We start from the raw sequence: 14,358 nt of genomic DNA on the forward strand, positions 1-14,358 counted from the left end.
CTATTTAATATTATAGTACATTTTAAAACTGTCACTTAATCACATTTTCTTGACCCTTTTATGTGAATTAAAGATCACTGTAGATAAAAAATGGCATGCTTTAGTTTAAATAGATTCAGTATGTCCAGTCTGACAGTTACTTCTGAGACATTAAAAGAATTCTCTGTGATTAATGTGACCCACACCGTTAAATGGTGTAATGTTCCATTTCTTCAGCCATTAGAGGAAACCGCCTTAGCCACCACAAGTGAAAAACACACCCGGCGGAACATGGACTTGAAAATTGTGTGAGATACTGTAGTGCTAAGCACTGTTAAGGTAACAGAGCAAACTATAATTTTCCAAAGGTAAAACTCTTGGTTCATTAAGTATTTTGTGTATTGATTGCATTTCAGTGTCATCCCATAACTGGGAAATGGAGGCCCCACAACGAAAGCAAGTTAGGCAGCTGTGCGAGGAGAGGATAAGTACCACCACCCAATTATTTCAAAGCATCTGGCTCAAACTGTAATAAGGGCACAGCAAAGGCACTGTGTTCCTGGAGCTAAATCTCTGTAGGAACTTACTTTTTCAGCTCTGACCTAGATGTGTAGCCTGAAGGAACCACAGTAAACCACAAACAAAAACCTATATTCTATTTTGGGAGAGCATACCCTCCAACATTTCTCTGATGAAAATTTGTTGTTGTTGTTTAGCCGTTTAGTCTTGTCCGACTCTTTGTGACCCCCTGGACCTGAGCATGCCAGGCACTTCTGTCTTCCACTGCCTCCCACAGTTTGGTCAGATTCATGTTTGTAGCTTCGAGAACACTGTCCAACCATCTTGTCCTTTGTCGTCCCCTTCTCCTTGTGCCCTCAATCTTTCCCAACATCAGGGTCTTTTCCAGGGAGTCTTCTCTTCTTATGAGGTGGCCAAAATATTGGAGCCTCAGCTTCAGGATCTGTCCTTCTAGTGAGCATTCAGGCCTGATTTCCTTAAGAATGGATAGGTTTGATCTTCTTGCAGTCCATGGGACTCTCAAGAGTCTCCTCCAGACCATAATTCAAAAGCATCAATTCTTTGGCGATCAGCCTTCTTTATGGTCCAGCTCTCACTTCCATACATCACTACTGGGAAAACCATAGCTTGAACCATACGGACCTTTGTTGGCAAGGTGATGTCTCTGCTCAATGAAAGTAGGGATGTTCTATTCAACAACAACAACATTAACAAAACTTCCCTACATGTTCCTCTTCTCAGTACTGGATCTGCTACCAGTCCTGGATTAAGCTATAATTCCTGCAATGCTCAAAGGAAATACAACTTTCAGCCACAATAAAAGCAGCTTCTGCCACTCTTCAGCCTGAGCATAACACTATCTAGTCAAGGCATAGCAACAAGGGATATGCGTCGCAGGTACTGAAACAGCAAGACCCTCAATGGAAAATGCCAACCCTTTGTGGAGGTTTTCTCCATATGCTAGATATTTATGCCTTTTCCAATTCGCATTTGGTTGGATATGTGTGCTTTACTCAAGCTGCATCCAGTAATTTAGCATTTTTCTCCCATCTTTATCTCAAGTACAGATATCCATTACATGCACACACAGTGAGCAATGCAGGTTCTCTACAGCAGTGTTTCCCAACCTTGGGCCTCCAGCTGTTTTTGAACTACAACTCCCATCAATCCCTGACTAGCAAGACCAGTGGCAAGGGATGATGGGAATTGTAGTCCAAAAACAGCTGGAGGCCCAAGGTTGGGAAACACTGCTCTACAGTGACAAATGCATCTTCCAAACCACAAAAGCTTCTTATGCAAATTTAGAAAAAGGAAAGAAGAAGAAAATGATGTTTTATGTACAAAAAGAGAACTGGACTATCCTGTGCTAAACTGATAATGAGCAGTGTCCTTGCTTTTCAAATGCTACCTAAGTCCATATTCATTCTCAGCTACAAAGATCCCAAAGAAAAGTCCTTCAATGAAATTGCTTTTAAGTTTTCTTGGGCTTTTCCAGAACTTGGGCGCTAAATATTTTTATTCTGCAAGGTGTTGGCATACATAGGAAATGATATTCTCTCTCTTGTGCATTTTAATGCAATGCCCATCTTATTTTTTCACCCTTTGTCCCCAGATCCTTTTTGTTTGTTTAATTAATCTGACTATAATTGTTCCTTCTTTGTATCTTAATCACAAATCAGATGTACAGTGTTTGCTAACAGCTGTGAATAAAAGAGTAGCCCATTCTTGAAGTGCTATGTATGTTTTTCTTGATAGTTTAATTAGAAAGGGTGAATAATACTCTATTTAATTCATCAAGTAGGACAATTAACAATAACATTGATCTTTTTTGTTTGACAGCAAAATTTGTTTGATTACAGAACTGAATATAATGTAGCCAAATCGCCGTCAGTAATTCATTTCAGATAGTCAATTAAAAATCCTGTGTGTTCAGTACACATGCAAACAATGAACAATGGGGCAAACTAATCAAGGCATGATTAAAAAAATAAAAGCCAAGCTCTGGAAATTGGGATGTCAATGGAGGAATGGGCAAGGCTAACAAGGACAGATTTTATACTGCCTGCCAAAGGGGAGGACTTTGTCTTCTCTCTGCACCTTCCAGGAATGGCCATGTTGGAAGCTGAACGGGGAATAATCTGTGACCAGTTTCTGCCATTTTTTCCTCAGTGAGATATTTTATTGCCTTGGATGATGTCAGTCTGCACATAAAACATTCGCTTTAGAAGTGGATCAATTGGGCTGCATTTCACTGAAATAAGTGGAACTATGGTAAACGGCTGCGTCTGGCATAGCGTGGGCTTTAGTATGGAGGAAAGATTAAGAGCACTGTGGCATTTACCTTCATAGATCTTGAGAAGCTGGTAGGAATTTGTATATAAATTGATTGAGGTACACAAATCTATTTGACTTAATGTGCAGAAATCCACATCCACATTTATTTATTTTTAATTTGTGTATGAGGAACAATGCTGGTCCTACCCATTCCTACCAGTAGGGGTTCCCTTTTCCTTTTGCCCCTGCCTTCTAAATTGTTGATTTTATTCTCCTACTAGCAACAAAGTCCTTTATAGTTTTCTTCATTTCTTTAAGTGGATTTCTTTCTTTTTGACTCTTTAAAATCACACTATAGGCTCTTTTCAAGCAGCACTCATTTACACACATACATGGGATCAAGTCCCATTGAACCTAAGGGGGAATACTATTAAGTGTTGCACTTAAAACAAAGAAAAACCTTGAATCAGCCCGTTGCATCTGGCATTGTACTTTAGGTTCTAAAATCTCTATTATTTCTGACCTTAAGTGATTTTCTTTCCACCCAGAAATATTGGCAAGCCAAAGTTGTTATGTGGAATGTCTTGCTGCAAGTGGTAGATTTCCAAGTGCTTCACCACTAGTAATTATATTTCTGACCAGCTAGCTTGCTATTATTATTGCTATTATTGTTATTATTAGTAATTATATTCCTGGCCGGCAGCTAGTTTGCTGCTATGTCTGCTAGGCTGTACTATTTGCTATTATTATTATTATTATTGCTATTATTGTTACAGTATTATTAGTAATTATATTTCTGACCAGCAGCTAGTTTGCTGCTATGTCTGCTAGGCTGTACTATTTGCTATTATTATTAGTAGTAGTAGTAGTAGTAGTAATTATATTTCTGACCAGCTGCTAGTTTGCTGCTATGTCTGCTAGGCTGTACTATTTGCTATTATTATTATTATTATTAGTAGTAGTAGTAATTATATTTCTGACCAGCTGCTAGTTTGCTGCTATGTCTGCTAGACTGTACTATTTGCTATTATTATTATTATTATTATTACTACTACTACTGCCTATGCCTGTTCAAAGTGGTCTAAGTAACCCAGTCTAAAATATTACGTTGAATGTCACACCAGCACTTACCTGTATTGTTACCACGGTAATTCACACCAACTTACAATGTTAATTTCAAAAAAGGGCAGCATTCCATTCATTGTTTGTGATTGCACCTTTAGTCACTCCTCTTTCAGGAAATCACACCCCTGGGCTCTTGCCCCCATTGATATGGAATTCTGCTAAGCAGCCTTCTGAGCTTATTAAAATTATTTTTACAGAAATACAAGCTACATGTTTGTTTTAGTACTGCGCCTGGACTTAGGATGCGTTTTATTTTTTTAAAAAGCAACATCACTGTGCTTTTGTTTTATTGATGGTTGTGTATACTGCTTTGTGACCAGAATCGGGATTCAAGGTGACCTTAACAGATGGGGGAACTGGGACAAAATTAGCAACATGACTTTCAGTAGGGACAAATGTAAGGTTCTGCACTAAGGCAGGAAGAATCAGTTGCACAAATATAAGAAGAAGAGTTTGGATTTGATATCCTGCTTTATCACTACAGGGAAGGAGTCTCAAAGCGGCTAACATTCCCCTTTCCCTTCCTCCCCCACAACAAACACTCTGTGAGGTGAGTGGGGCTGAGAGACTTCAGAGAAGTGTGACTGACCCAAGGTCACCCAGCAGCTGCATGTGGAGGAGCGGAGATGCGAACCCGGTTCACCAGATTACGAGTCTACCGCATTTAACCACTACACTACACTGGCTCTCAAGTGTGATGAGGGGCACCTGGCTTACTAGCAGTACATGTGAAAAGGATTTAGGGGTCCACACTGTGGACAACAGTGTGATGCAGCAGCACCACAATTTAAGAAGGATATTGACAAGCTGGAAGGTGTGCAGAGGAGGGCAACCAAGATGATCAAGGGTCTAGAAACCAAGTCTTATGAGGAATGGTTGAGGGAATTGGGGATGTTTAGCCTGATAAAGAGACTGAGAGGAGATGTGATAAACATCTTCCATTATCTGAAGGGCTGCCACGTGGAAGATGGAGCAAGCTTGTTTTCTCCTGCTCTGGAGGGCAGAACCCGAACAAATGGATTCAAGTGGAAATGACTGATGGATCCTGAAGGCTCTACAGTACAGATTGGGTACAGAGCTTAGTGTTTTATAAAGCAGAGTACAGAAAGACTGAGGATCATGCTGGGTTTCCTGAGCAGTATATCCTCTGTATAAAGTTTACATACATCAGAACTCCAGAGAGGTGAGGAACCTTTGAGTAAATCACTCTCTCTGTCTTTCTCCTGCAGAAGTCAATAGCTGTGCATTTGAAGGGAGAACGGATTCTCCTTTTCTGTGCCTTCAATTGCAGCCCTTTCACTTTCCCCCATAAAAGCAAGTGTCCACCATAGAGTGTGCTGCTCTGGTTGCGCCAGAAGCGGCTTAGTCATGCTGGCCACATGACCCGGAAAAACTGTCTGCAGACAAACGCCAGCCCCCTCGGCCTGTAAAGCGAGATGAGCGCTGCAACCCCAGAATCGTCTGCGACTGGACTTAACAGTCACGGGTTCTTTACCTTTACCATAGACTTCACCAGGAGAACCTTATGGGCCTGCAACCGAGGGCCTAGATTCATGTTATATTAAATATGTAGCATGTAATGGCATCAGCATTTATTAGTATGTGGGTGATTTTCACCAAGACTGCGGCATGTTGGGAAGAAAATTTTAACCTCCCCTCTTCAGCTGCAAACCTGACAAAAACTGCCTCCCACAGCAATTGGCAGCGAGGGGGGAAGAGAAAAGCTCTTGCTGCTGCCAGTGGGAGATTTTCTCCGAATACTAATTGCCATCTGCATGTGTGTGTGATTTTGACACCAGTATTGCCTTTTCGGAGGAACGGTTAAACCACCCCACCCTGCGTGAAAATTGGCTCCAGCACATAGTGTGTGTGTGGTTTTTTTTTAAAAAACCCAACAACACTGATGTTGACGGACACTATGCATTTAAAGCAATGTGTAGTTAGGCCCTCAAATCTTGAAATGGAAGCAAAAGCTAAACCTTTAAAGGCATGGTGTATCTGCAGTAGGTATAGCTGTTGTGAACTTGACCTGGAGTAGCAGCCAAGACCGTGGTACTGATGAGAAGGAGCAGCTGAATCAGGGTATTTAGTAGTGCAAGCCGTGGTTCCCTTGGAGCAGGACAGAGTCCTGCTACTTTAAGGCACACTGCTGTTCAGGAAGGGGCAGAGCCTGGGAGGTGGAGTCTAGGCTATGACTAACAAAAGGCCTCAGCTGCACTCCAAGCCCTTATTGGAACAAGCTTTCTGCTTGGAGCTATCCAAGGTTCTGCAACAACCGTTTGACCCTATCTGCTGCCTGCATGACCATCCATTGGACCTCATAGACTCTTGTTTTTGTTCAGAATAAAACATGCACCAAAAAAAATTAAGATTTGATTTCAGTTTTCCAAAATTAAAGCATGAACCAAATACAATAAGAGGATCGTACAAGACAGATTACAGGCTGGCCACATCATATACAGCTTTAAGATAGTTAAACCCAGAGTATCTTTCCACAGGCAGCCTTGAGTTGTTGCTAGGTGAAATCCATGCTCTTTTGTGGTAGCATACTAAGTAAGAGTGTCCCATATTTTGTCCCAATTGTCTACTGTGTGTTGATTTCCTTTAGCACAGAGCTGATTGGTCCATTTCTCCATAAGGGCTGAATGCCAAATCTGGCTCTACTAGTCTTGCATTTAACTTCGTTTGAGCATTCTCCTAAATGTTGCAATGGGGTATGTTTGGCAGCAGCCAATAAAAACTTAGTTCCTCTAGATATTGTATTGCATTCCCACACATGGAAATTGGAGCTAGTTTGAGACCAGGTGGAAGAGTTTCACCAGTTAGATTTTCAATTCCCTTAAAGAACTGATTCCAAAAGACATGTCCACCACGTATGGTAATACAACCCTAAAGACCTGTCCCCTATCCCACAAGTGTGAAAACATCCATCTTTAATTACAGTAGCACTTTCACTCACTTTCCATTCACCTGTTCAAGAATGAATATAACCTGAAATAATAGGTTTGGTAGGGAGGGTTGGTGCTGCCTGAGAGATAGCGGCCTTAGATGGCTTCACTTTGTTCCATGTACAAGAGACAAGATGCTGTGGTAGTTGTGGCTGGTCAAGATACTGTGTTGCCATAGTAAAGCACATGGAAAGAATAGAACTCTAAGCCAGTTTATGATGATACACTTCCAAAGGGCTGTGCATACATTAAAATATAAGACAGTAGTTGCCCACATGCTAACAGTTGGACAGACACACTACAATAGGAAAAAGGAATGGGCAGAGAAGATAGGATTTGGGTGGTGGGTCCTTCACTGGCCAATAGATGGGGGTGAGGATAATCTCCCTCTGCCAAGATGTTCTTTCTGGGATGCAGGGGGTGCAGCCTCCTAGTGAACCCTTGGTGTCCAGCCCAGTGGCCGAGGCCTGAGTACCCTTCCCTTTGGGTCTGCATTCTCATGGGATTGGGAGGAAAATGCTCTTTCTTACATGGGGGGTGCGGAAGCATTGTCCCAACAGTTGTTTTTCTGGCTGATGAATGGGACCAGGCTGTTTCCCACCTGCCAGTCACCTGGTTGATGACAGAGACCAGAGTCCTTCAGATCTACAGTTTATATCGCCCATCTTCCTGGACAAAAGGTGTCTGCAGCACTAACATATCCTATATAAGAGGAGTCTACTATTAATATTGGGACGCGGGTGTCACTGTGGTCTAAGCCACAGAGCCTATGGCTTGCCGATCAGAAGGTCGGTGGTTCGAATCCCCTCAACGAGGCGAGCTCCCGTTGGTGGGTTCCAGATCCTGCCAACCTAGCAGTTCAAAAGCACGTCAAAAGTGCAAGTAGATAAATAGGTACCACTCTGGTGGGAAGGTAAACAGCGTTTCCATGCGCTGCTCTAGTTCGCTAGAAGCAGCTTGTCATGCTGGCCACATGACCCAGAAGCTGTCTGCGGACAAACATCAGCTCCCAGTAAAGAAAGATGAGAGTCGCAACCCCAGAGTCATCCATGACTGGACCTAACAGTCAGGGGTCCCTTTACCTTTACCATTAATATTGAGAAAGAGAAGGGTGGGGAAGAGCAGAGATTCCTAAGGCATCCCAGAGAACAACACATTCATTCCTTGGGACCTCAGCTTTCACAGGCAGAGTTCCATTATAATATTCTCAAGCGATGTGGAATTGATTAACACACAACACAAATATGTACTGTATCTTCTCTCACTGAATGTAGAAACTTTAATGCATGCGTAAGTACCTAAGCAAGCAGATCCCCACTTGTGTGATCTGCTCACTCTCTTTTCACGGTGTACAGATTTGCAGTAGCAGGGCCTACGCACAAATGCATTACTGCACAAAAGTTCAATTTCTCATTAAAGGCTTTATACACAGTGTGGTTAGGCTACATGGATGACCTACAGATCCAGGTGTGTATGAACCAAGCTTAACATGCTCCTCTTTGGAATCAGTTACTGAAATCATCTCTGAAAACATGCTATGAGAGAGAGAGAGAGAGAGAGAGAGAGAGAGAGAGAGAGAGAGAGAGAGAGAGAGAAGGGGGTCATTTGCCAGTAATGAGCTGGCAAACCCAGTGAAAGGATGACCACAATTTTACATGAGATTTGTATAGACAACGTAAGAAATAATTGAGCAACTTCTGATAGATGATCAAGCTTAAGCTAAAAGCATGTACATGAATCTGCATGTTAACACATCACCATTATATATTTTTTAAGAATAGCTTTCAAACCTCCAGCAAATTTGTCACTTAAGGACCTTGGGAGCAATTTGTCCAGAAGAAGAAGAAGGAATAGGTTGCCAAAGGATGGGACTACAGGAAATCAAAACTGCTTTGTTGTCAGTGAGAATCCAGATTGTGGGCAAGGATATTATGAATGCTATATAAAGAGCTCTGCAAAGTATCCTCCACTGAACAGGAACTAATGAGAGCTGAATGAGCACATGTAATTGAACAAGCAGCAAGGAGCAGAAGAAAGGAAACATCCCAAGAAGAGAAACAGAAACGTTATCAAGAGGACAAAATCATGGCAACATCTGCAGGATGAAGAAACATCCAGGAGGAAAAGGGAATGGCAGAGATGGCAAATGCTGCTAAGTCAAATGCCTGCTGAGATTTGTCTATGAATGCCCTTCGTAAGGAAGTATCTGCTGTGCACAGAATTGTATACAGTGCAAGAAAGGACCATTATGCGCTCGTCTCAAGGCAACCTTTTCTCTGCAATGCCACTCTGTGCTTGGGACAAATGGGACAAAAGATGAACACCCATTTGCCTGGCCCCAAACACTGCACAGGCTTCTGTTTATATGTTGAGTTTGAGACTCTGTTCTCTGGATACTACAGAGGTTGGGGCATGTAGGGCAGCAGCTGCTGTACTTAGTTTGAGAATGAGTCTCCATGCAACTGGTGCCACCTAGTCCTAATGGGTTGTGCTCGCAGAGCAACTCCCAAGAATGAGGTCTTACAAACAATAATCTTTGTGGTGGAAGCAGAAATGGAAATTCAATGTATGTCAGTCTTCAATTCAGCCAGTCCCAAAGACAGATTAAGTTCCTTACTTTGATATCATGCAAACCTTTTATCATCCTCAATGCCATCTCTCCAACACGGATGCCTATATTTTTGTGGAAGTCAGATAGCGGCTTGACAGGGAGTGTCATATGTATGCACACAGAGGCTCACCATCATCCCCGTTCACTCTAGCAAAAGAGGTATATCTGTGCACACAGAGATGGATACATTCAGCTTCCCTCTCCATTCTAGGGAATGGGGAAACCTTTGTGCACATGTAAGCTCCATGTGGTCAAACGAGCTCCTGTATATGTTTGTTGTTGTTTAGTCGTTTAGTCATGTCCGACTCTTCGTGACCCCATGGACCAGAGCACGCCAGGCACTCCTGTCTTCCACTGCCTCCCGCAGTTTGGTCAAACTCATGTTTGTGGCTTCGAAAACACTGTCCAACCATCTCGTCCTCTGTTGTCCCCTTCTTCTTGTGCCCTCCATCTTTCCCAACATCAGGGTCTTTTCCAGGGAGTCTTCTCTTCTCATGAGGTGGCCAAAGTATTGGAGTCTCAGCGTCAGGATCTGTCCTTCCAGTGAGCACTCAGGGCTGATTTCCTTCAGAATGGATATGTTTGATCTTCTTGCAGTCCATGGGACTCCCAAGAGTCTCCTCCAGCACCATAATTCAAAAGCATCAACAGAATATATATATCCTGTATATATATATACATGTATATACAGGGACGCGGGTGGCACTGTGGGTTGAACCACAGAGCCTAAGACTTGCCGATCAGAAGGTCAGCGGTTCGATTCCCCACGACGGGGTGAGTTCCCGTTGCTCGGTCCCTGCTCCTGCCAACCTAGCAGTTCGAAAGCACATCAAAGTGCAAGTAGATAAATAGGTTCCGCTCCTGCGGGAAGGGAAACGGCATTTCCGTGCACTGCTCTGGTTCGCCAGAAGCGGCTTAGTCATGCTGGCCACATGACCCGGAAGCTGTACGCCAGCTCCCTCGGCCAATAAAGCGAGATGAACGCCGCAACCCCAGAGTCGGTCACGACTGGACCTAATGGTCAGGGGTCCCTTTACCTTTAATATACATGGAGGCACATAGATGTGCATGGATTAGGCTGAAAAATCAATCCTAAACTATTATGCCTGTACAACTATGACGTGAGGCATGGAGGACTAATCTCTGTGTACTGCATGATAACAAAACCACTTGTATATGTTCAGAAAAGTACCCCAGTGGAATTACTAGCAACAACAGAGGATTTTTGTATGTGTGAAACTTAGATTGCCTCTTTCATCTTACTTTTGTTAATGCCAGGTTATCACTAACATGGAAGCAGGGCTATCTTTACCCAGGGGTGCAAGGGGTGAGGGGCACCTGGGTACCCAATTCTGGGGGCCACCAGGCGCCCGCCGCTGAAGCCGCCTAAGCTCTTAACTATCTACCTGTTATGAAATAATAAATAATTTTGATCAAGCTAGAAAAACAAAATGCATATATATCTAGGTATTACCGAAATGTATACCTACTGTTTTCCTAAAGGACTTTTGACTTTGTGCGCTCATTTACCAAAAATGCGCCACACCAGTGGCAGCACTTGTCATTCACAACGGCGGAGCTTGTCAGACTCAACGACGGTGCTTGTCATTGTCAACGGTGCCATGCATGCAAAATTATCTACATCATAATCAAAGTTAATTTGGGGGCTCAACTAAATTTGGGGGCTCTGGGCGGATCTTTGGACCCCGGAGGCGCATATGCTAAAGACTGCGCTGCATGGAAGTTAAGGCAGGGTAGGCATTTGTCATCTGAATGAGCATTTTTGCCAACGCAGCTTTTACATTTGCTTTACAAAACAACTGAGGTAAGAACTGCTTAGGAGTCCTCTGTAAAAATGCCTATAGAATCCAGATGTAATAAATAGTCTCCTTTTTTTCAGCATAAGCCAAACGCACAGTAGTTATAGGCTATAAGGTTGCCACAACTTTTTCTAAAAAGATCTTGTTCATAAAATAAAGGCCTAAAAAGTCTTTGTTATCATGCCTGCACTACAGATTTTGCTTCCCTTTTGACTTACTTCTTGTTTCAAAAAGCTGCGTTTGCTGTAACAGCTCATTTTTTTCATGCAAAATACTGAATCTAATTGCAGAAATATGTCATTCCTTCCTCTACGCCACATGGCATGAGTTAATGATGATGAATGAAAGTAATAAAGCCAAAATCTTTTCTGTTTTTCAAACTAAAGCTCCTGTTAAATTACTGGGAATTATAGGCATGCATCTACAATAAGGACACTACAGAAGGTCAAAGATCCCGCTTCCTGCTCTAGGCCAAATTATTCAACAGGCAGTTTGGTTTGGACCTACAAAAACATATATTTTACCTGAGAATGATGGGAGCCACCTATGAAAAGGAGCTTAGCTGAAAGCTGGAGTTTTCATTAGAGGGCTTCTTTCTTTTCCCTGAGGAAAGCTGTATATGACTCACCAGAGACCCAGGCTTGCCTCATACGTCTGTGGAAGCTATTTTTGGATTTTCAGACTTAATTCATTTGGGGAGTTGGGTCTTGATGAGATGTCAGTGGGGCTCTGCTTCCTCAATGCGAGTCTTTATTCTGCTGCGCTGAAATATGAAGCAGGTTCCAGACTGGCTTGTGTCTTTTACACCTGTGCAATGTGGCAGCAAAACACAGCTAAAAGCATTTCACCCAGGCGCAAGGCAGGGCTGAAGTTGCTACCACCACCATCCCTATCTGGTTTGGTTTGGTCGTTTCATTCATGGTGCATGAATGGAATGAATGAGGTTCCATATCATATTCAGAACCCAGCATCAGCCACATTATTCTAATTATGTATGTATGTATGTATGTATGTATGTATGTATATGTATATATATAGATATATAATATTGCTCAGTCTTGGTAGAGTGAAACTGTCACACTTCCAGAAGAATATACTAAATTAATGAGACAAAGAGAGAGAAAATGAAAGCCCAATTAAAAAACCAATTCAACCAATGGGACTTCAAATTCATGTCAGAATGACAGATTCTCAGAGGAAGGTTTGCATTTATAGCAGACTTGTTCATCTTTCATAGTCCCCACTCCCCCATCTTCTTGTGGTCTTCTCTTCCTCCCCATAACCCACAGCCCATTCCTTTATGCATGGCACATCGGCTGGCAAATGTCCCAGTGGGATTCCCAAAGTATCCGTTGGATAAAATACAAATCTCTCTTCTGTTACCGTTTAAACAACAGATTAAATAAAATGGAAGATAGCAAGGCCACTTGGGCCCATGGTATATTTTTAAATCAAGGGGGGGGGTGTCCAGAGGTGGATACATTTGGGGGTTTCTAGCAGGCTTAGCACCCACTAGTTGGGCCAGCTCTGCTCACTCCTCCCAGCATAGAATGTACAGTGGAATCCTATACAGGTCTTCTCAGAAATAAGCCCCAGGTAAGTCTGTGTAGGATTGTATCCACAGTGGCATAAATAAACAAATAACCCCACTGATGTCTAACAACATGACACAGGAGAGAGAGAAAAATATCAATGAACTCAGAAACGCATTTCTCATTTATTTCTCAATAGCAAGTCTTTTCTGGAAATGTCTGATAACATTTTTGATATGGGATAATATTCCATCTTTCTAATGTTTTCTCTTTTTTTCTTTAAAAAAAACACTCAGGGATATAAGATAAATTTGATCCTGTCACTTTTATCCACAAATCTCCCTCCCGTCCTGAGTAAATGTACAATGCTAGCTTTCTGGCTTATAATTTCTACAAACACAGCCATCTGTTTTCAAAGGATTAAGTCCATTTCTTAGGCTGGAGGCCTGTTGTTAAAGCAGCATGATATATATGGCATAATAGATTCAAAGGAGTTGCCAATATAATGTCAGCAAGCCTCTCCCATGTTGCAGCCTGCCCCTATTGACAAGAGGTTCAAGGCATCTGTTTCCCAAGTCACGGGGGGCTGGACGAGATGACCCTCGTGGTCATTCGAACTCTACAGTTCTATGATACTATGAGAACCATGGTTGCCAAAGTTAAAGATGTGTAAGAAGTTGTGAGGGTGTGTGTGTGTGTGTGTGTGTGTGTGTGTGTGTGTAAGGGTTCCTCCCAGACCCCTCTTAGTCAGCATAGGTTCACAGAGTGACTGTGGGCACACAGAAAAGAGCAAAACCAAGCATACCATCTACATAGCTACAAGCATGGAAGGATCTGCTTTCCATTCAGAAGGTCCCAGCTTGAATCCATGCATCTCCAGGTAGAGTTTGGAGGTCTTAAGCCCTGAAGAGCCACTGCTAATGGTCTGACTCGGTTCAAAGCAACTTCCTGTGTTCCTAAGCAACCACGGCCATGAAGAACATGAGAATATGGCCTTTTCCAATTTAGGAGCAGCAGACACCTCTGCAAAAACTCGCTTGTTCTAGACAACAGCAGGAAGAGCTGGGTATGGCTGAGTAGAACTGAGGGTGAAAGTCGAATGAGGGGGCAGAGGCAGGAGGCCTGTAGGAAATAGGAGCCAATTGAAGTGGGGCAGGACTAGGAATCTGGGCAGGGTCTAGGAAAGGAGATGGAAGCAATGGGTCTGAAAGATGAGGACTGTGAAGTTGGGTCAAGAGAATGAAAGATGAAGCAAATGTAGAAAAGGACATTCATTGCACCTGGCAGTCATTGTCAGCATCGCCCTTGAGCCAGTGCCACCAACTGGACTCACACACTTCAGCCCCGACTGGGCTAGGGGAGCTGGGTAGCACTTCCAGAGACCACCTTTTGCACAGGAACAGGTCAAAGTGCTGTGGACTCACAGCTTAGAGTTGTGAGCACCGGATTCACTCCAACAAGAAGACAGTCGTCGCACAGCAGAGTATAGCAGAGCATAAACCACTTGAAGAACAACTCTGTAGAATAACTACTTTTATTCTATCTACAAC

Source organism: Podarcis melisellensis (genome assembly GCF_964234715.1).
Source record: "Podarcis melisellensis genome assembly, chromosome: 3".
Lineage (NCBI taxonomy): Eukaryota > Metazoa > Chordata > Lepidosauria > Squamata > Lacertidae > Podarcis > Podarcis melisellensis.